Raw genomic sequence first — 21669 nt, 5'->3', positions numbered from 1 at the left:
CACTTCCTGCACTTTGTCCGCTTCCTCCGCTTCCTCTACTTCCTCCCCTTCTCCCCTTCCTCAACTTGCTCCACTTCATCCACTTCGTGCACTTCGCCAATTCGGCCGCTTCCTCCACTTCCTCCACTTCGTCCGTCCACTTTGTACACTTCCTCCACTTCGTCCCCTTCGTCCACTTCGTCCACTTCGTCCGCTTCGTCCACTTCGTCCACTTCGTCCACTTCGTCAACTTCGTCAACTTCGTCCACATTGTTAACTTCCTCAACTTCGTCCACTTCCTTCACTTCTTCCATTTCGTACACTTCCTCCACTTCCTCCATTTCCTCAACTTCGTCCACTTCGCGCAGTTCGCCCACATCCTCCACTTCCTCAACTTTGTCAACTTCCACGACTTCCTCCACTTCGTCCACTTGGTCAACTTCGTCCACTTAGTCCACTTACTCCACTTCCTCTACTTCTTTTACTCCCTCCACTTCATTTACTTCCTCCACTTCCTCCACTTCGTCCTCCACTTCTTCCACTTCCTCAACTTCGTCCACTTCGTCAACTTCATCCACTTCGTCAACTTCGTAAACTTCACCAACTTTGTCCACTTCGTTAATTTGGTCCACTTCGTCCACTTCGCCACTTCGCCACATCGTCGACTCCGTCACCTCCGTCAACTCCGTCCCCTTCCTCCAATTCGACCGCTTCCTCCACTTCCTCCACATCGTCAACTTCGTCCACGTCGCCATTTCCTCCACTTCCTCCACTTCCTTAACATTCTCCGCTTCGTCCACATCGTCCACTTCGTCCACTTCGTCCACTTCGTCAACTTCGTCCACTTCCTCCACTTCGTCCACTTCCTCCACTTCATCAATTTCGTCGACTTCGTCCACTTTGTCCACTTTGTAGACTTCACCAACTTTGTGGACTTTGTCAACTTCCTCCACTTCGTCCACTTCATTCACTTCCTCTACTTCCTCCCTACCTCCACTTCCTCCACTTCGTCCACTTTGTCCACTTCGTCCACTTCGTACACTTACTCCACTTCCACCACTTCCTCCACTTCGCCACTTCGCCACTTCCTCCACTTCCTCCACTTCCACCACTTCGTCCACTTCGTCAACTTCATCCACTTCGTCAACTTTGTAAACTTCATCCACTTTGTCCACTTCGTTAAGTGGGTCCAGTTCGTCCACTTCGCCACTTCGCCATTTCGTCCACTTCCCTCCACTTCGTCAACTTGATCCACTTCAACATTTCGTGCACTCCGTCAACTCCGTCAACTCTGTCAACTCCGTCTACTTCGTCCACTTCCTCCACTTCCTCCACTTTGCTACTTCCTCCACTTCGCCACTTCCTCAACTTCCTTAACTTCCTCCACTTCCTCAACTTTCACGAGGAAGCGGAGAAAGTGGAGGAAGTGGAGGAAGGGGAGGAAGGGGAGGAAGGCGAGGAAGTGTACGAATTGGACGAAGTGGACGAAGTGGAGGAAGTGGAGGAAGTGGAGGAAGTGAAGGAAGTAGACGAAGTCTACGAAGTGGACGAAGTAGACGAAGTGGACGAAGTTGACGAAGTTGATGAATGGGAGGAAGGGGAGGGAAGCGAAGGAAGCGGAGGAAGTGGAGAAGTGGACGAAGTCGTCGAAATGCATGAAGTGGAGGAAGTGGAGGAAGTGGACAAAGTGGAGGAAGCGGATGAAGCAGAGGAAGTGGAGGAAGCGGAGGAAGTGGAGGAAGTGGACAAAGTGGAGGAAGTGGACGAACTGGACGACGTTGACGAAGTGGAAGAAGTGGAGGAAATGGAGGAAGTGGAGGAAGTGGACGAAGCGGAGGAATTGGACTAAGTTGACAAAGTGGACCAATTGGACGAAGTGCAGGAAGTGGAGGAAGTGGACGAAGTGGGCGAAATGGATGAAGTGGAGGAAGTGGAGGAAGCGGAGGAAAGGGAGAAAGTGGAGGAGGTGAACGAAGTTGACGAAGTCTACGAAGTGGACAAAGTGGACGAAGTTGAAGAAATTGACGAAATTGACGAAGTTGACGAAGTGCACGAGGTAGACCAAGTGGACGAAGTGGCGAAATGGATGAAGTGGAGGAAGTGGAGGAAAGGGAGGAAGTGGAGGAAGCGGAGGAAGTAGAGGAAGCGGAGGAAGCGGATGAAGCTGAGGAAGCAGAGGAAGTGGAGGAAGTGGACAAAGTGGAGGAAGTGGAGGAACTGGACGAACTGGACGAAGTGGAGGAAGTGGAGGAAGTGGAGGAAGTGGGCGAAGTGGGCGAAGTTGAAGAAGTTGATGAAGTGGACGATGTGGAGAAAGTGGAGGAAGTGGCGAAGTGGACGAAGTTAACCAAGTGGAGGAAGCGGAGGAAGCCGAGGGAACGAAGGAAGTGGAGGAAGCGGAGGAAGTGGAGGAAGTGGAGGAAGTGGGCGAAATGGATGAAGAAGACGACGTGGAGGAAGTGGAGGAAGGGGAGGAAGCAGAGGAAGCGGAGGAAGCGAAGGAAGTGGAGGAAGGGGAGGAAGGGGAGGAAGTGGAGGAAGTTGGACGAAGTTGACGAAGTGGACGAAGTGGAGCAAGCGGAGGAAGCGGAGGAACCGTAGGAAGCGGACGAAGCGAAGGAAGTGGAGGAAGGGGAGAAAGGGGAGGTAGGGGAGGAAGTGTACGAAGTGGACGAAGTGGAGGAAATTGAGGAAGTGGAGGTAGTGGAGGAATTGGACGACGTGAACGAAGTGGACGAAGTGGAAGAAATTGACGAAGTCTACAAAGTTGACAAAGTGGACGAAATCTACGAAGTGGACGAAGTAGACCAAGTGGACGAAGTGGAAGAAGTGGAGGAATTGGACGAAGTTGACGAAGTGGAGGAACTGGACGAAGTTGATGAAGTGGAAGAAGTGGACGAAGTGGAGGAAGTGGAGAAAGTGGACGAAGTGGGCAAAGTGGACGAAGTTGACAAACTTGAGGAAGTGGACGAAGTGGACGAAGTGGACGACGTGGAGGAAGTAGAGGAAGCGGAGGAAGCGGAGGAAGTGGAAGAAGTAGAGCAAGTGGCGGAAGTGGAGGAAGTGGAGGTAGTGTGGGAAGCGGAGGAAGTGAATGAAGTGAACGAAGTGGACGAAGTTGACGAAGTCTACGAAGTGCACAAAGTGGACGAAGTGGACGAAGTTGAAGAAGTTAACGAAATTGATGAAGTTGACGAAGTCGAGGAAGTGGCGAAGTGGAGCAAGTGGCGAAGTGGACGAAGTTAACGAAGTGGAGGAAGCGGAGGAAGCTAAGGGAGCGAAGGAAGTGGAGGAAGCGGAGAAAGTGGAGGAAGTGGAGGAAGTGGAGGAAGTGGGCGAAGTAGGCGAAGTGGACGAAGTTGACGAAGTGGACGACGTGGAGGAAGTAGAGGAAGGGGAGGAAGCGGAGGAAGCAGAGGAAGCACAGGAAGTGGAGGAAGGGGAGGAAGTGGCGGAAGTGGAGTAAGTGTACGAAGTGGACGAAGTGAACAAAGTGGAGGAAGTGGAGGAAGTGGACCAAGTGGAGGAAGTGGAGGAAGTAGACGAACTAGACGAAGTTGACGAAGTGGAAGAAGTGGGGGAAGTGGAGGAAGTGGAGGAAGTGGATGAAGTTCGCGAAGTGGACGAAGTGGACGATGTGGAGGAAGTGGAGGAAGTGGGCGAAGTGGACGAAATTGATAAAGTAAATGAAGTGGACGAAGTGGAAAAAGTGGAGGAAGTGGAGGAAGCGGAGGAAGTGGAGGAAGTGGACGAAGTTGGCCAAGTTGACGAAGTTCACGAAGTTCGCCAAGTGGACGACGTGGACGAAGTGAACGAAGTTGACGAAATGGAGGAAGGGAAGGAAGCGGAAGAAGTGGAGGAAGTGGACGAGGTGGACGAAGTTGACGAAGTGGACAAAGTGGACGAACTGAACGAAGTTGGCGAAATGGATGAAGTGGAGGAACGGGAGGAAGTGGACGAAGCAGATGAAGCGGAGGAAGTGGAGTAAGTGGAGGAAGTGGACAAAGTGGAGGAAGTGGAGGAACTGGACGAACTGGACGAAGTTGACGAAGTGGAAGAAGTGGGGGAAGTGGAGAAAGTGGATGAAGTTCGCGAAGTGGACGAAGTCGACGAAGTTGAGGAAGTGGAGGAAGTGGGCGATGTGGATGAAGTTGATGAAGTAAATGAAGTGGACGAAGTGCACGAAGTAGAGGAAGTGCAGGAAGCGGAGGAAGTGGAGGAAGCGGAGGAAGTGGTGGAAGTGGACGAAGTGGGCCAAGTTGACGAAGTTCGTCAAGTGGACGACGTGGACGAAGTGGACAAAGTTGACGAAGTTAACGAAGTGGAGGAAGGCAAGGAAGGGGAAGAAGCGGAGGAAATGGATGAGGTGGACGGGGTTGACGGAGTTGACGAAGTGGACGAAGTGGACGAAGTGGATGAAGTGGACGAAGTGGATGAAGTGGACGAAGTGGAAAAAGTTGACGAAGTTGGCAAAGTTGACGAAATGAACGAAGTGGAGGAAGTGGAGGAAGTGGAGGAAGTGCAGGAAGTGGAGGTAGTGGACGAAGTGGACGAAGTTGACAAAGTTGACGAAGTGGACGAAGTGGACGAAGTGAACGAAGTGGACGAAGTTGACGAAGCGGAGGAAGCGTAGGAAGCGGACGAAGCGAAGGAAGTGGAGGAAGCGGAGGAAGTGGAGGAAGTGGAGGAAGTCTACGAAGTGGAGGAAGTGGATGAAGTGGATGAAGTGGACGAAGCGGAGGAACTGGAGGAAGTGGGAAAGTGGACGAAGTTGACGAAGCGGAGGAAGTGGATGAAGTTCGCGAAGTGGAGGAAGTGGAGGAAATGGAGGAAATTGCGGAAGTGTAAGAAGTGACGAAGTGGCGAAGTGGACGAATCGGAGGAAGTGCAGGAAGTGGAGGAAGTGGAGGAAGTGGACGAAGTTGACAAAGTTGACGAAGTGGACGAAGTGGACGAAGTGAACGAAGTGGACGAAGTTGACGAAGCAGAGGAAGCGTAGGAAGCGGACGAAGCGAAGGAAGTGGAGGAAGCGGAGGAAGTGGAGGAAGTGGAGGAAGTCTACGAAGTGGAGGAAGTGGATGAAGTGGACTTAGCGGAGGAACTGGAGGAAGTGGGAAAGTGGACGAAGTTGACGAAGCGGAGGAAGTGGATGAAGTTCGCGAAGTGGACAAAGTCGACGAAGTTGAGGAAGTGGGCGAAGTGGGCGAAGTGGACGAAGTTGATGAAGTAAATGAAGTGGAGGAAGTGGACAAAGGGGAGGAAGTGAAGGAAGCGGAGGAAGCGGAGGAAGTGGAGGAAGCGGAGGAAGCGGAGGAAGTGGAGGAAGTGGACGAAGTTGGCCAAGTTGACCAAGTTCACGAAGTTCGCCAAGTGGACGACGTGGACGAAGTTGACGAAGTCGAGGAAGGGAAGGTGGACGGAGTTGACGAAGTGGATGAAGTGCACGAAGGGGACGAAGTTGGCCAAGTTGACGAAGTTGGCAAAGTTGACGAAGTGAACGAAGTGGACGAAGTGGACGAAGTTGACGAAGTGGTGGAAGTTGAGGAAGTGGACGAAGTTGGCCAAGTTGACGAAGTTCACGAAGTTCGCCAAGTGGACGACGTGGACGAAGTTGACGAAGTGGAGGAAGGGAAGGAAGCGGAAGAAGCGGAGGAAGTGGACGAGGTGGACGGAGTTGACAGAGTTGACAAAGTCGACAAAGTGGACGAAGTGGATGAAGTGGACGAAGGGGACGAAGGGGACGAAGTTGGCCAAGTTGACAAGTGAACGAAGTGGACGAAGTTGGCGAAGTGGAGGAAGTCGAGGAAGTGGAGGAAGTTGCGGAAGTGTAAGAAGTGACGAAGTGGCGAAGTGGACGAAGCGGAGGAAGTGAAGGAAGTGGAGGTAGTGGACGAAGTGGACGAAGTGGACGAAGTTGACGAAGTTGACGAAGTTGACGAAGTGGAGGAAGCGGAGGAAGCGGAGGAAGCGAAGGAAGTGGAGGAAGCATAGGAAGTGGAGAAAGTGGAGGAAGTCTACGAAGTGGAGGAAGTGGATGAAGTGGACGAAGCGGAGGAAATGGAGGAAGTGGCAAAGTGGACGAAGTTGACGAAGCGGAGGAAGCGGAGGAAGTGGAGGAACTGGAGGAAATGGACGAAGTGGATGAAGTTCGCGAAGTGGACGAAGTCGACGAAGTTGAGGAAGCGGAGGAAGTGGGCGAAGTGGGCGAGGTGGACGAAGTTGATGAAGTAAATGAAGTGGACGAAGTGGACAAAGTGGAGGAAGTGGAGGAAGCGGAGGAAGTGGAGGAAGCGGAGGTAGCGGAGGAAGTGGACGAAGTTGGCCAAGTTGACGAAGTTCACGAAGTTCGCCAAGTGGACGACATGGACGAAGTTGACGAAGTGAAGGAAGGGAAGGTGGACGGAGTTGACGGAGTTGACGAAGTGGACCAAGTGGACGAAGTGGATGAAGTGGACGAAGGGGACGAAGTTGGCCAAGTTGACGAAGTGAACGAAGTGGACGAAGTGAACGAAGTTGATGAAGTGGAGGAAGTCGAGGAAGTGGACAAAGTTGGCCAAGTTGACGAAGTTCACAAAGTTCGCCAAGTGGAAGACGTGGACGAAGTTGACAAAGTGGAGTATGGGAAGGAAGCGGAAGAAGCGGAGGAAGTGGACGAGGTGGACGGAGTTGACGGAGTTGACAAAGTCGACGAAGTGGACGAAGTGGATGAAGTGGAGGAAGGGGACGAAGTTGACCAAGTTGACGAAGTTGGAAAAGTTGACGAAGTGAGCGAAGTGGACGAAGTGGACGAAGATGACGAAGTGGAGGAAGTCGAGGAAGTGGAGGAAGTTGCGGAAGTGTAAGAAGTGACGAAGTGGCGAAGTGGACGAAGCGGAGGAAGTGCAGGAAGTGGAGGTAGTGGACGAAGTGAATGAAGTGGACAAAGTTGACAAAGTTGACGAAGTGGACGAATTGGACGAAGTTGATGAAGTGGAGGAAGCGGAGGAAGCGTAGGAAGCGGACGAAGCGGAGGAAGCGTAGGAAGCGGACGAAGCGAAGGAAGTGGAGGAAGCGGAGGAAGTGCAGGAAGTTGAAGTAGTGGACGAAGTCTACGAAGCGGAGGAAGTGGACGAAGCGGAAGAACTGGAGGAAGTGGCAAAGTGGACGAAGTTGACGAAGCGGAGGAAGCGGAGGAAGTGGACAAAGTGGACGAAGTGCAGGAAGTTGACAAAGTTGACAAAGTGGACGAAGTTGACGAAGTGGACGAAGTGGACAAAGTGGACGAAGTGGACGACGTGAACGAAGTGGACGAAGAGGACGAAGTGGACGAAGTGGACCAATTGGACGAAGTGGAGGAAGTGGAGGAAATGGGCGAAGTGGGCGAAGTGGACGAAGTGGATGACGTGCAGGAAGTGGAGGAAGCAGAGGAAGTGGAGGAAGGGGAGGAAGGGGAGGAAGTGTACGAAGTGGAGGAAGTGGAGGAAGTGGAGGTAGTGGACGAAGTTGACGAAGTCTACGAAGTGGACGAAGTTGACGAAGTGGACGAAGTGGACGAAGTTGACGAAGGAGAGGAAGAGGAGGAAGCGGAGGAAGCGAAGGAAGCAGAGGAAGTGGAGAATTGGACGAAGTGGACGAAGTGGACAAAGTGGACGAAGTTGGCGAAATGGATTAAGTGGAGGAACGGAAGGAAGTGGACGAAGCGGAAGAAGTGCAGGAAGCGGATGAAGCGGATGAAGCGGAGGAAGTGGAGGCAGTGGACAAAGTGGAGGAAGTGGAGGAACTGGACGAACTGGACGAAGTTGACGAAGTCGAAGAAGTGGAGGAAGTGGACGAAGTTGACGAAGTGGAGGAAGTGGAGAAAGTGGAGGAAGTGGACGAAGTTGACGAAGTGGACGATGTTGACGAAGTGGACCAATTGGATGAAGTGGAGGAAGTGGAGGAAGTGGGCGAAGTGGGCGAAGTGGATGAAGTGGACGACGTGGAGGAAGTAGAGCAAGCGGAGGAAGCGGAGGAAGCGGAGGAAGTGGAGGAAGAGGAGGAAGTGCAGGAAGTGGAAGAAGGGGAGGAAGTGGAGGAAGTGGAGTAAGTGTACGAAGTGGACGAAGTGGACAAAGTGGAGGAAGGGGAGGAAGTTGAGGTAGTGGAGGAAGAGGAGGAAGTGAGTGAGTGGACGATGTTGAGAAAGTCTACGAAGTGGACAAAGTGGACGAAGTTGAAGAAGTTGACGAAATTCATGAAGTTGACGAAGTGCTGAAATTGGACGAAGTGGACGAAGTGGACGAAGTGGACGAAGTGGAGAAAGTTGAGGAAGTGGAGGAAGTGGAGGAAGTGAAGGAAGTGGCAAAGTGGACGAAGTTGACGAAGTGGAGGAAGTGGACGAAGTGGATGAAGTGGACGATGTGGATGAAGTGGAGAAAGTTGAGGAAGTGGAGGAAGTGGGGGAAGTGAAGGAAGTGGAGGAAGTGGCAAAGTGGACGAAGTTGACGAAGTCGAGGAAGTGGAGGGTGCGGTGGAAGTGGAGGAAGTGGACGGAGTGGACGGAGTTGACGGAGTCGATGAAGTGGACGAAGTTGACGAAGTGGAAGAAGTGGATGAAGTTGACGAAGTGGACGAAGTTGAGGAAGTGGAGGAAGTGGAGGACGAAGTGGAGAAAGTGGAGGAAGTAAACGAAGTGGAGGAAGTGGAGGAAGTTGGCGAAGTGGACGAAGTGGAGAAAATGGACGAAGTTGACGACGTCGAGGAAGTGGAGGATGCGGTGGAAGTGGAGGAAGTGGACGGAGTTGACGGAGTTGACGGAGTCGACCAAGTGGACGAAGTTGACGAAGTGGAAGAAGTGGAGGAAGTGGAGGAAGTGGACAAAGTGGCGAAGTGGACTAAGTGGAGCAACTTAACGAAGTGGACAAAGTTGACGAAATTTACGAAATTTACGAAGTGGATGAAGTTGACGAAGTGGACGAAGTTGAGGAAGTGCAGGAAGTAAACGAAGTGGAGGAAGTGGACGAAGTTGACGAAGTGGACGAAGTGGAGGAAATGGACGAAGTTAAGGAAGTGGAGGAAGTGGGCGAAGTGGACGAAGTTGAGGAAATGGAGGAAGTGGACGAAGTGGACGAAGTGGACGAAGTGGGTGAAGTGGACGAAGTTGACGAAGTGGAGGAAGTGGAGGAAGTGGAGGAAGTTGGCGAAGTAGGCGAAGTGGACGAAGTGGACGAAGTTGACGAAGTGGACGAACTGGACGACGTGGAGGAAGTGGAGGAAGCGGAGGAAGCGAAGGAAGTGGAGGAAGAGGAGGAAGTGGACGAAGTCGAGGAAGTTGACAAAGTGGACGAAGTTGATGAAGTGGACGAAGCAGAGGAAGTGGAGGAAGTTGACCAAGTGGAAGAAGTTGACGAAGTGACGAAATGGAAAAAAGTGGGCGAAATGGATGAAGTGGAGGAAGTGGACGAACTAGACAAAGTTCACGAAGTGTAGAAGTGGAGGAAGTGGAGGAAGTGGACGAAGTGGAGGATGCGGAGGAAGCGGAGGAAGTGGACGAAGTTGGCCAAGTGGACGAAGTGGATGGGTTGATGAAGGGGAGGAAGGGAAGGAAGCAGAAGAAACAGAGGAAGCGGAGGAAGTGGACGAGGTGGCGGAAGTTGACGGAGTTGACGAAGTGAAGGAAGTGGACGAAGTGGACGAAGTTGGCCAAGTTGACGAAGATGACGAAGTTGGCCAAGTGGACGAAATGGATGAGGTTGATGAAGGGGAGGAAGGGAAGGAAGCGGAAGAAACGGAGGAAGCGGAGGAAGTGGACGAGGTGGCCGAAGTTGACGGAGTTGACGAAGTGGACGAAGTGGACGAAGTGGAGGAAGTCGAGGAAGTGGAGGAAGTTGCAAAAATGGAAGAAGCGGAGGAAGTGCAGGAAGTGGATGAAGTGGAGGAAGTGGACGAAGTGGACGAAGTTGACGAAGTGGACGAAGTGGACGAAGTCGACAAAGTTGACGAAGTGGACGAAGTTGACGAAGTGGACGAAGTGGACGAAGTTAACGAAGTGGAGGAAGTTGACGAAGTGGAGGAAGTTGACGAAGTGGACCAAGTGCACGTAGTGGAGGAAGTGGAGGAAGTGGGCGAAGTTGGCGAAGTGGACGAAGTTGACGAAGTTGACGAAGTTGACGAAGTTGACGAAGTGGACGAAGTGGAGAAAGCGGAGGAAGTGGACGAACTTGAAGAAGCGGAGCAAGTGGCGAAGTGGACGAATTGGGTAAAGTGGACAACGTTGACCAAGTTGACGAAGCGATGGAAGCGGAAGAAAGTGGAAGAATTGGGTGAAGTGGACGAAGCGGAGGAACTGAAGGAAGTGGCGAAGTGGACGAAGTTGATGAAGCGGAGGAAGCGGAGGAAGTGGAGGAAGTGGAGCAAGCGGAGGAAGTGAAGGAAGTGGACGAAGTTGACGAAGTGAACGAAGTGGACCAATTGGACGAAGTGGAAGAAGTGGAGGAACTAGGCGAAGTGGGCGAAGTGGACGAAGTTGACGAAGTGGATGACGTGGAGGAAGAGGAGGAAGCGGATGAAGTGGAGGAAGGGGAGGAAGGGGAGGAAGGGGAGGAAGGGGAGGAAGGGGAGGAAGTGTACGAAGAGGACGAAGTGGACGAAGCTGACGAAGTCTACGAAGTGGACGAAGTGGACGAAGTTGACGAAGATGACGAGGGGGAGGAAGGGGAAGTGGAGAAGTGGACGACGTCGGCGAAATGCATGAAGTGGAGGAAGTGTAGGAAGGGGAGGAAGTGGAGGAAGCGAAGGAAGTGGAGGAAGCGGATGAAGCAGAGAAAGTAGAGGAAGTGGAGCAAGTGGACAAAGTGGAGGAAGTGGAGGAAGTGGACGAACTGGACGATGTGGACGAAGTTCAGGAAGTTGAGGAAGTGGAAGAATTGGACGAAGTTGACGAAGTAGACCAATTGGAGGAAGTGGAGGAAGTGGGCAAAGTTGACGAAGTGGATGACGTGGAGGAAGTGGAGGAAGCAGAGGAAGCGGAGGAAGCGGAGGAAGGGGAGGAAGGGGAGGAAGGGGAGGAAGGGCATGAAGTGTACGAAGTGGAGGAAGTGGAGGAAATGGAGGTAGTGGAGGAAGTGGAGGAAGTGAACGAAGTGGACGAAGTGGACGAAGTTGACGAAGTGGACAAAGTTGACGAAGTGGACGAAGTGGACGATGTAGAGCAAGTTGACGAAGTGGAGGAAGTTGACGAAGTGGGCGAAGTGGACGAAGTTGAAGAAGTTGACAAAGTGGACGACGTGGAGAAAGTGGAGGAAGTGGAGGAAGTGGAAGAAGTGGAGCAGGTGGCGAAGTGGACGAAGTTAACGAAGTGGAGGAAGCGAAGGAAGTGGAGGAAGCAGAAAAAGTGGAGGAAGTGGAGGAAGTAGGCGAACTGGGCGAAGTGGACGAAGTTGAAGAAGTTGACAAAGTGGACGACGTGGAGAAAGTGGAGGAAGTGGAGGAAGTGGAAGAAGTGGAGCAGGTGGCGAAGTGGACGAAGTTAACGAAGTGGAGGAAGCGAAGGAAGTGGAGGAAGCAGAAAAAGTGGAGGAAGTGGAGGAAGTGGGCGATGTGGGCGAAGTGGACGAAGTTGACGAAGTGGACGAAGTGGATGACGTGGAGGAAGTGGAGGAAGTGGAGGTAGCGGAGGAAGCGGAGGAAGCGAAGGAAGTGGAGGAAAGGGAGGAAGGGGAGGAAGTGGAGGAAGTGGAGTAAGTGTACGAAGTGGAGGAAGTGGAGGAAGTGGACGAAGTGGAGGAAGTTGACGAAGTGGACGAAGTGGACGAAGTGGACGACGTGGAGGAAGTTGACGAAGTGGACGAACTTGACGAAGTGGACGAATTGAGGAAGTTGACGAAATTGACGATGTTGACGAAGTGGACGAAGTTGATGAAGTGGAGGAAGTGGACGAATTGGACGAAGTGGACGAAGTGGAGGAAGTGGACGAAGTGGGCGAAATTGATGAAGTGGAGGAAGTGGAGGAAAGGGAGGAAGTGGAGGAAGCGGAGGAAGGGGAGGAAGCGAATGAAGCGGAGGAAGTGGAGGAAGTGGAGGAAGTGGACAAAGTGGAAGAAGTTCGCGAAGTTGGAGGAAGTGGACGAAGTGGGCGAAGTTGACAAAGTTGAAGAAGTGGGGGTAGTGGAGGAGGTGGAGGAAGTGGACCAAGTGGAAGAAGTTCGCGAAGTGGACGAAGTGGAGGAAGTGGAGGAAGTGGGCGAAGTGGGCGAAGTGGACGAATTCGTCCACTTCGTCCACTTCTTCCACTTCGTCAACTTCTTCCAGTTCCTCCACTTCGTCAACTTCGTCCAGTTCCTCCACTTCGTCCACTTGGTCTACTTCGTCCACTTCGTAGATTTCATCCACTTTGTCAACTTTGTAGACTTCGTCAATTTCGTCCACTTCGTTCACGTCGTCCATTTCCTCCACTACCTCCACTTCCTCAACTTCCTCCACTTCGTCCACTTCGTAGACTTCCTCCCCTACCTCCCCTTCCTCCCCTTCCTCCACTTCCTACGCTTCCTCCACTTCCTCCACGTCGTCCACTTCCTCCACTTCGTCAACTTCGTCAACTTCGTCCACTTCGCCCACTTCACCCACTTCCTCCACTTCCTCCACTTCGTCCAATTGGTCCGCTTCATCCACTTCACCCACTTCCTCCACTTCGTAGACTTCCTCCACTTCGTCAACTTAGTCCACTTCCTCCACTTCCTCCGCTTCCTCCACTTCCTTCGCTTCGTCCTCTTCCTACGCTTCCTCCGCTTGCTCCACTTCGTCCACTTCGTCCACTTCGTCAACTTTGTCAACTTCGTCCACTTCCTCCGCTTCGTCCTCTTCGCCACTTCGTCACTTCTTACACTTCCACAACTTCCTCCACTTCCTCGACTTCCTCCATTTGGTCAACTTCGTCCATTTTGTCCAGTTCGATCAATTCGTCAACTTTGCCAACTTCGTAAACTTGGCCAACTTCGTCCCCTTCGTCCCCTTCGTCCACTTCATCCACTTCATCCACTTTGTCCACTTCATCGACTTTGTCAACTCCGTCAACTCCGTCCACCTCCTCCGCTTCTTCCGCTTCCTTCCCTTCCTCCGCTTCGTCAACTTCGTCCACTTCATCCACGTCGTCCACATGGCGAACTTCGTCAACTTGGCTAATTTCGTCCACTTCCTCCACTTCCTCTGCTTCCTCCGCTTCCTCCACTTCCAACCCTTCGTCCCCTTCCTCCACTTTGTCGACTTCGTCCACGTCATTTACTTTATCAACTTCGTCCACTTCGTCCACTTCGTCAACTTCATCCACTTCGCCCACTTCCTCCAGTTCCCCCACTCAGTCGACTTCGTCCACTTTGCGAACTTCATCCACTTCCTCCACTTCCTCCACTTCCCCCACTTCTTCCACTTCGTCAACTTCGTCCATTTCGTCCACTTCCTCCACTTCCTCCACTTTGTCCACTTCCTCCACTTCCTCCGGCTCATCCGCTTCCTTCGCTTCCTCCTCTTTCTCCGCTTCCTCCACTTACTCCCTTTCTTCCACTTCCTCCACTTCATCCATTTCGCCCACTTTGCCCACTTCGTCCACTTCCTCCACTTCCTCCACTTCGTCAACTTCGTCAGCTTCGTCCACTTCCTCTACTTCGTCCACTTCCTCCACTTCGTCAACTTCGACCACTTCGTCCACTTCGTCAACTTCGACCACTTCGTCCACTTCGTCAACTTCGTCAATTTCGTCAACTTCTTCAATTTCGTCCATTTTGTCCACTTCGTAGACTTCGTCAACTTCGTCCACTTCGTCCACTTCGTTCACTTCCTCCACTTCCTCCACCACCTCCACTTCCTCCACTTCCTCCACTTCCTCCACTTCCTCCACTTCCTCCCCTCCCTCCACTTCCTTCGCTTCCTCCGCTTCCTCCCCTTCCTCCACTTCCTCCGCTTCCTCCGCTTCCTCCACTTCCTCCACGTCGTCCACTTCCTCCACTTCGTCAACTTCGTCCACTTCGCCCACTTCACCCACTTCCTCCACTTCCTCCACTTCGTCCAATTGGTCCACTTCGTCCTCTTCGTCCACTTCCTCCACGTCGTCCACTTCGTCCACTTTGTCCACTTCATCCACTTCGTCAACTTCATCCAATTCGTCAACTTTGTCAACTTCCTCCACTTCGTCCACTTCCTCCGCTTCCTCCGCTTCGTCAACTTAGTCCACTTTGCCACTTCCTCCAATTCCTCCGCTTCATCAACTTCATCCACTTCCTCAACTTCGTAGACTTCCTCCACTTCGTCCACTTCCTCCACTTCCTCCGCTTCCTCCGCTTCCGCCGCTTCCTCCGGTTCCTCCGCTTCCTCCACTTCGTCCGCTTCCTACGCTTCCTCCGCTTGCTCCACTTCGTCCACTTCGTCAACTTTGTCAACTTCGTCCACTTCCTCCGCTTCGTCCTCTTCGCCACTTCGTCACTTCTTACACTTCCGCAACTTCCTCCACTTCCTCGACTTCCTCCATTTCATCCCCTTCGTCCCCTTCGTCCCCTTCGTCCCCTTCGTCCCCTTCGTCCACTTCATCCACTTCATCCACTTCGTCCACTTCATCCACCTCGTCAACTCCGTCAACTCCGTCCACTTCCTCCGCTTCTTCCGCTTCCTTCCCTTCCTCCGCTTCGTCAACTTGGCTAATTTCGTCCACTTCCTCCACTTCCTCTGCTTCCTCCGCTTCCTCCACTTCCTCCCCTTCCTCCCCTTCCTCCACTTTGTCGACTTCGTCCACGTCATTTACTTCATCAACTTCGTCCACTTCGTCAACTTCGTCCACTTCGCCCACTTCCTCCAGTTCCCCCACTTCGTCGACTTCGTCCACTTTGCGAACTTCATCCACTTCCTCCACTTCCTCCACTTCCCCCACTTCTTCCACTTCGTCAACTTCGTCCATTTCGTCCACTTCCTCCACTTCCTCCGGCTCATCCGCTTCCTTCGCTTCCTCCTCTTCCTCCGCTTCCTCCACTTACTCCCTTTCTTCCACTTCCTCCACTTCATCCATTTCGCCCACTTCGTCCACTTCCTCCACTTCCTCCACTTCCTCCACTTCGTCAACTTCGTCAGCTTCATCCACTTCCTCTACTTCGTCCACTTCCTCCACTTCGTCAACTTCGTCCACTTCGTCCACTTCGTCCACTTCGTCAACTTCGTCAATTTCGTCAACTTCTTCAATTTCGTCCATTTTGTCCACTTCGTAGACTTCGTGAACTTCGTCCACTTCGTCCACTTCCTTCACTTCCTCCACTTCCTCCACCACCTCCACTTCCTCCACTTCCTCCACTTCCTCCACTTCCTCCACTTCCTCCACTTCGTCCACTTTGTACACTTACTCCACTTCCTCCACTTCCTCCCCTTCCTCCCCTTCCTCCACTTCCTTCGCTTCCTCCGCTTCCTCCTCTTCCTCCACTTCCTCCACGTCGTCCACTTCGTCCACTTCGCCCACTTCCTCCACTTCCTTCACTTTCTCCACTTCCTCCACTTCCTCCGCTCCCTCCACTTCCTCCACTTCCTCCCTTTCCTACACTTCATCCATTTCGCAAACTTCGTCCACTTCGTCCACTTTGTCCACTTCGTCCAGTTCTCCACTTCCTCTGCTTCTTCCGCTTCCTCCGCTTCCTCCCCTTCCTCCCCTTCGTCAACTTTGTCCACTTCGTCTACTTCGTCCACTTCGTAGACTTCGTCCACTTTGTCAACTTCATAGACTTCGTCAACTTCGTCCACTTCGTTCACTTCCTCCATTTCCTCCACTACCTCCACTTCCTCCACTTCCTCCACTTCCTCCACTTCGTACACTTCCTCCCCTTCCTCCCCTTACTCCCCTTCCTGCACTTCCTCCGCTTCCTCCGCTTACTCTGCTTCCTCCACGTCGTCCACTTCGTCCACTTCGTCCACTTCGACCACTTCGCCCACTTCGTCCACTTCCTCCACTTCGTCCAATTGGTCCACTTCGTCCACTTCGTCCACTTCGTCCACTTCGTCCACTTCGTCCACTTCGTCCTCTTCGTGCACTTCGTCCACGTCGTCCACTTTGTCCACTTCGTCCACTTCGTCCACTTCGTCCACTTCGTCCAATTCGTCAACTTTGTCAACTTCCTCCACTTCCTCCACTTCCTCGTCTTCTTCCGCTTCGTCAACTTCGTCCACTTTGCCACTTCCTCCAGTTCCTCCGCTTCGTCCACTTCATCCACTTCCTTCACTTCGTAGACTTCCTCCACTTCCTCCGCTTCCTCCACTTCCTTCGCTTCGTCCGCTTCCTACGCTTCTTCCGCTTCCTCCGCTTCCTCCACTTCGTCAACTTCGTCCACTTCGTCAGCTTCGTCCACTTCGTCCACTTCGTCCACTTCGTCCACTTCGTCAACTTTGTCAACTTCGTCCACGACATCCACTTCCTGCACTTCGTCCAGTTCGCCACTTCGTCACTTCTTACAGTTCCGCAACTTCCTCCACTTTCTCGACTTCCTCCACTTCGTCAACTTCGTCCACTTCGATGACTTCGTCAACTTTGCCAACTTTGTCAACTTCGCCAACTCCGTCTCCTTCGTCCCCTATGTCCACTTCATCCACTTCGTCCACTTCGTCCACTTCATCCACTTCGACCACTTCGACCACTTCGTCAACTCCGTCAACTCCGTCTCCTTCGCTCCCTCCGCTTCCTCCACTTCGTTAACTTCGTCCACTTCGCCACTTGCTCCACTTCTTCCACTTCCTCCACTTCCTCCACTTCCTCCACTCCGTCCACTTCGTCAACTTCTTCAACTTCGTCCACTTCGCCCACGTCGCTCACTTCCTCCACTTCCTGCAGTTGGTCCACTTCGTCCACTTCGTCCACTTCGTCAACTTCGTCCACTTCGTCCACTTTGTCAACTTCGTCCACTTCGTCCACTTCGTCAACGTCATCAACTTCGTCCACTTCGTCCCCTTCCTCCGCTTCATCCGCTTCCTCCACTTCCTCCACTTCGTCCACTTCCTCTCGTTCCTCCACTTCATCCATTTCGCCAACTTCGTCCAGTTCGTCCACTTTGTCCACTTCGTCAACTCCGTCCACCGAGTCCACTTCCTCCACTTCCTCCATTTTGTCCACTTCGTCCACTTCGTACACTTACTCCACTTCCTCCACTTTCTCCACTTCTTCCACATCCTGCACTTCGTCCCTTCCTCCACTTCCTCCGCTTGCTCCGCTTCCTCAACTTCCTACACGTCGTCCACTTCGTCCACTTCGCCTACTTCGCCCACCTCCTCCACTTCGTCCACTTCGTCCAATTGGTCCACCTCATCAACATCGTCCACTTCGTCAACTTCGTCCACTTCGTCCAGTTCGTCCACTTCGTCAAGTGCGTCTAGTTCGTCCAGTTCCTCCACTTTGTCCACTTCCTCCACTTCCTCCACTTCCTCCGCTTTATCCGCTTCATCTGCTTCATCCGCTTCGTCCACTTCCTCCGCTTCGTCAACTTCCTCTCGTTCCTCCACTTGATCCATTTCGCCAACTTCGTCCAGTTCGTCCACTTTGTCCACTTCGTCAACTCCGTCCACCGAGTCCACCTCCTCCGCTTCTTTCGCTTCCTTCCCTTCCTCCACTTCGTGAACTTCGTCCACGTCGTCCACTTGGCCAACTTCGTGAACTTCCTCCACTTCCTCCGCTTCCTCCACTTCGTCCACTTCGTCGACTTCATTTACTTCATCAACTTCGTCCACTTCGTCAACTTCGTCCACTTCGCCTACTTCGCCCACTTGCTCCACTTGTTCCACTTCGTCCACTTCGCGAACTTCATCCACTTCCTCCACTTCCCACACTTCTTCCACTTCGTCAACTTCGTCCAGTTCGTCCACTTCCTCCACTTCCTCCACTTGGTCCACTTTGTCCACTTCCTCCACTTCCTCCACTTCCTTCGCTTCCTCCGTCTCATCCGCTTCCTCCGCTTCCTCCACTTCCTGCGCTTCCTCCACTTGCTCCACTTCCTCCACTTCGTCAACTTCGTCCACTTCGTCCACTGCCTCCACTTCCTCCAATTCGTCCACTTCGTCCACTTTGTCAACTTCGTCAATTTCGTCAACTTCTTCAACTTCGTCGACTTGGTCAACTTCGTCCACTTTGTAGACTTCGTCAACTTTCTCCACTTCCTCCACCACCTCCACTCCCTCCACTTCCTCCACTTCTTCCATTTTGTCCACTTCGTCCACTTCGTACACTTCGTACACTTACTCCACTTCTTCCACTTCCTCCCCTTCCTCCCCTTCCTCCACTTCCTCCCCTTCCTCCGCTTCCTCCACTTCCTCCGCTACCTCCCCTTCCTCCACTTCCTTCACGTCGTCCACTTCGTCCACTTTGCCAACTTCGCCCACTTCGCCCACTTCGCCCACTTCGCCCACTTCCTCCACTTCCTCCACTTCCTCCACTTCGTGCACTTGGTCCACTTCGTCAACTTCCTCCGCTTCGTCAACTTCGTCCACTTCGTCCTCTTCGTCCACTTCGTCCACTTCGTCCACTTCGTCCACTTCGTCCACTTCGTCCACTTCGTCCACTTCGTCAACTTTGTCCACTTCGTCCACTTCCTGCACTTCCTCTGCTTCGTCAACTTCGCCACTTCGACACTTCTTCCACTTTCGCAACTTCCTCCACTTCCTCAACTTCCTCCAGTTCGTCAACTTCTTCCACTTCGTCCACTTCGTCAACTTTGCCAACTTCGTCAACTGTGCCAACTTCGTCAACTTCGTCCACTTCGTCAACTCCGTCAACTTCGGCCACCTCGTCCACTTCCTCTGCTACCTCCGCTTCTTCCGCTTCCTTCCCTTCCTCCACTTCCTCCATTTCATGCATTTCGCCGACTTTGTCCACTTTGTCCACTTCTCCACTTCCTCCGCTTCCTCCTTTTCCTCCCCATCCTCCCCTTCGTCAACATCGTCAACTTCGTCCACTTTGTAGACTTCGTCAACTTTCTCCACTTCCTCCACCACCTCCACTCCCTCCACTTCCTCCACTTCTTCCATTTCGTCCACTTCGTCCACTTCGTACACTTCGTACACTTACTCCACTTCTTCCACTTCCTCCCCTTCCTCCCCTTCCTCCACTTCCTCCCTTTCCTCCGCTTCCTCCACTTCCTCCGCTACCTCCCCTTCCTCCACTTCCTTCACGTCGTCCACTTCGCCCACTTCGCCAACTTCGCCCACTTCGCCCACTTCGCCCACTTCCTCCACTTCCTCCACTTCGTGCACTTGGTCCACTTCGTCAACTTCCTTCGCTTCGTCAACTTCGTCCACTTCGTCCTCTTCGTCCACTTCGTCCACTTTGTCCACTTCGTCCACTTCGTCAACTTTGTCGACTTCGTCCACTTCGTCCACTTCCTGCACTTCCTCTGCTTCGTCAACTTCGCCACTTCGACACTTCTTCCACTTTCGCAACTTCCTCCACTTCCTCAACTTCCTCCAGTTCGTCAACTTCTTCCATTTCGTCCACTTCGTCAACTTTGCCAACTTCGTCAACTTCGTCAACTGTGCCAACTTCGTCAACTTCGTCCACTTCGTCCACTTTGTCCACTTCGTCAACTCCGTCAACTTCGGCCACCTCGTCCACTTCCTCTGCTACCTCCGCTTCTTCCGCTTCCTTCCCTTCCTCCACTTCGTCAACTTCGTCCACTTCGTCCACTTGGCAAACTTCGTCAACTTTGTCAACTTGGCCAACTTAGTCCACTTCCTCCACTTCCTCCACTTCCTCCACTTCTTCCGCTTCATCCGCTTCATCCGCTTCATCCGCTTCCTCCGCTTGCTCCGCTTCCTCCACTTCCTCTCGTTCCTCCGCTTCATCCATTTCACCAACTTCGTCTAGTTCGTCCACTTTCTCCACTTCGTCAACTCCGTCCACCGAGTCCACTTCCTCCGCTTCTTTCGCTTCCTTCCCTTCCTCCACTTCGTCAACTTCGTCCACGTCGTCCACTTGGCGAACTTCGTGAACTTCGTCAACTTGGCCAACTTCGTCCACTTCTCCACTTCCTCCGCTTCCTCCGCTTCCTCCACTACCTCCGCTTCCTCCACTTCCTCCACTTTGTCCACTTCGTCCACTTCATTTACTTCATACACTTCGTCCACTTCGTCAACTTCGTCCACTTCGCGAACTTCATCCACTTCGTCCACTTCGTCCACTTCCTCCACTTCCCCCACTTCTTCCACTTCGTCCAGTTCGTCCACTTCCTCCACTTCCTCCACTTCCTCCACTTCCCCCACTTCTTCTACTTCGTCAACTTCGTCCAGTTCGTCCACTTCCTCCACTTCCTCCACTTCCTCCGCTTCCTTCGCTTCATCCGCTTCCTCCGCTTCCTCCACTTCCTGCTCTTCCTCGACTTCCTCCACTTCATCCATTTCGCGCACTTCGTCCACTTCGTGCACTTCCTCCACTTCCTCCACTTCCTCCACTTCCTCCACTTCGTCAACTTCTTCCACTTCCTCCACTTCCTCCACTTCGTCAACTTCGTCCACTTCGTCAACTTCGTCAATTTCGACAACTTCTTCAACTTCGTCCACTTTGTGACCTTCGTCCACTTCGTAGACTTCATCAACTTTCTCCACTTCCTCCACTTCTTCCACCACCTCAACTCCCTCCATTTCCTCCACTTCGTCCACTTCGTACACTTACTCCATTTCCTCCACTTCCTCCCCTTCCTCCACTTCCTTTGCTTCCTCCGCTTCCTCCACTTCCTCCGCTACCTCCCCTTCCTCCACCTCCTTCACGTCCTCCACTTTGTCCACTTCGTCAACTTCGTCCACTTCCCCCACTTTCTCCGCTTCCTCCACTTCGTTAACTTCGTCCACTTCACCACTTGCTCCACTTCTTCCACTTCCTCCACTTCCTCCACTTCCTCCACTTTCTCCACGTCGTCCACTTCGTCAACTTCTTCAACTTCGTCCACTTCGCCCACTTCCTCCACTTCCTGCACTTCGTCCACTTCGTCAACTTCCTCCACTTCGTCCACTTCGTCAACTTCCTGCAGTTCGTCCACTTCGTCCACTTCGTCAACTTCGTCAACTTCGTCCACTTCGTCCACTTCGTCAACTTCGTCCACTTCGTTTACATCCTCCACTTCCTCCACTACCTCCACTTCCTCCCCTTCCTCCCCTTCCTCCCGTTCCTCCCCTTCCTCACCTTTCGCCGCTTCCTCCGCTTCCTCCGCTTCCTCCATTCCTCCACGTCGTCCACCTCGTCCACTTCGTCCACTTCGCCCACTTCGCCCACTCCCTCCACTTCCTCCACTTCGTCCAATTGGTCCATTTCCTCAACTTCGTCCAATTCCACCACTTCGTCCACTTCGTCAACTTCGTGCACTTCCTCCACTTCCTCCACTTTGTCCACTTCCTCCACTTCCTCCACTTCCTCCGCTTCATCCGCTTCCTCCACTTCCTCCGCTTCCTCCCCTTCCTCCACTTCCTCCATTTCATGCATTTCGCCGACTTTGTCCACTTTGTCCACTTCTCCACTTCCTCCGCTTCCTCCTTTTCCTCCCCATCCTCCCCTTCGTCAACTTCGTCCACTTCGTAGACTTCGACAACATCGTCAACTTCGTCCACTTCGTAGACTTCGTCAACATCGTCCACTTCTTAGACTTTGTCAACTTCGTCCACTTCGTTCACTTCCTCCACTTCCTCCACTACCTCCACTTCCTCCACTTCCTCCACTTCCTCCACTTCGTCCACTTCGTC

Source organism: Vigna umbellata, chromosome 3, assembly GCF_029865625.1.
Source record: "Vigna umbellata cultivar VRB3 chromosome 3, Vumbellata_1.0, whole genome shotgun sequence".
Classification (NCBI taxonomy): domain Eukaryota; kingdom Viridiplantae; phylum Streptophyta; class Magnoliopsida; order Fabales; family Fabaceae; genus Vigna; species Vigna umbellata.
The sequence above is the reverse complement of the archived record's forward strand: the minus strand, read 5'-3'. Positions refer to the sequence as shown.